The sequence below is a fragment of the Bombina bombina genome, chromosome 1 (genome assembly GCF_027579735.1).
Source record: "Bombina bombina isolate aBomBom1 chromosome 1, aBomBom1.pri, whole genome shotgun sequence".
Classification (NCBI taxonomy): Eukaryota; Metazoa; Chordata; class Amphibia; order Anura; family Bombinatoridae; genus Bombina; species Bombina bombina.
This window is the reverse complement of record NC_069499.1, coordinates 567,031,691-567,032,832: the sequence shown is the minus strand read 5'-3', so window position 1 is coordinate 567,032,832 and position 1,142 is coordinate 567,031,691. Positions and strand designations below refer to the sequence as shown.

At 45.3% G+C, this 1,142-nt stretch overlaps 1 protein-coding gene across 1 annotated transcript in view; it reads right to left on the bottom strand.

The window, feature by feature from the left end:
- Positions 1-444, bottom strand: part of MAP2 (microtubule associated protein 2) — a 237,659-nt gene extending 237,215 nt beyond the window's left edge. The window contains exons 1-2 of the mRNA XM_053698776.1: positions 284-444; positions 96-157 (exon numbers count right to left, since the gene is read on the bottom strand). The gene's annotated coding sequence lies outside the window, so the exon portion shown is untranslated. The remainder of the gene's footprint in view (positions 1-95; positions 158-283) is intronic.
- Between the last annotated feature and the right edge of the window lie 698 nt (positions 445-1,142).

Below are 1,142 nucleotides of genomic sequence, written 5' to 3'. Positions count from 1 at the left end.
ATAAAATCGGTTGCAGGAATGTACAGCCCGATAATGCATACTAGCTTCCATATGTCAAGAGGTTATATATATATTTTAATCCCTGAAATAAATACCTGTTTATCCGTGTGGCTCAGCAGTAGCAAGGAGACAGGAGCGAAAACAGATGAGACAGGAACTGGAGAGACAAAAACAAGGGAGAATTCAATGTGTTAGATTTTTCTGTAGTAGGCACCAAGCAAATACTACCTGGATGCTGAGCTCTGCAGAGAGCCAGAAATCACAGGCTGTGGGTCTCACACACCTTCAGCGACTGGTCACTGCAGCATTAATGCTCTTTGTTTTAATTCAGCGTGTGCTTACGGAGAAGCCGTACTCGTTAACAGTGACATTCAGAGGCTGAGATCTGCTTTATTCTCAAGCCTTTCCCCTCCTCCCTTTCCCTCCACAGGCTCCTAGCCTAGGACTGTGTCAGCCACCAGCCTGTCTCTATGAAGCCTGCAGTGGTACTGAGGAGAGGGGGAAAGGGTGGGAGGTGCAGCGGGTAGAGAATGCAGGAGGGAAGAGATGAGAAATATTATTTGGAGAGGCTGGGGGAGGGGAGGAGGGAGAGAAAGAGACAAAGGAGGGGAGAGAATGTAACAGAAAAAGATGTGGAAATGAGCAGGTGTTAAGACTGAAGAAGAGTGAGAAAGGAGAAGTATTATAAAGAAAAGACTGAAAGAGAAGACATGAGGAGGAGAAGGAGATAAAGTAGAATTAATATGGAGCCGAGAAAGACAGAATAAGGGCATCGGCAGTTTAATCGCGAGTAAGCAGAGGGCCTGCCACTAGTCCAAGAATATTCCAGAAAGAAGAGCAGACGAGAGGCGCGTCATCGCTCTCTTACAATGAGATGCTGCACTTGTGTGCACCAGAGCATCCTGTCACTGGATTCTGGCATCAACTACTTGATAGATATTTTAATTGCATCAAGCCAGCCCTGTACTAATAGTAAAACCATTGTTACCTGGGGTGTAAATGCCTGGCAGTGCTGTTATCTGCCCTTGGCACCAAGCTGTATTTTTTATGGTCTCTTCATAGCCAGGTTATACCTTTGTGCAAATGCCTTAGCCTTTTACGTAGTTATACAAGGGTTCATGATTCAACTATCACTGTACAAT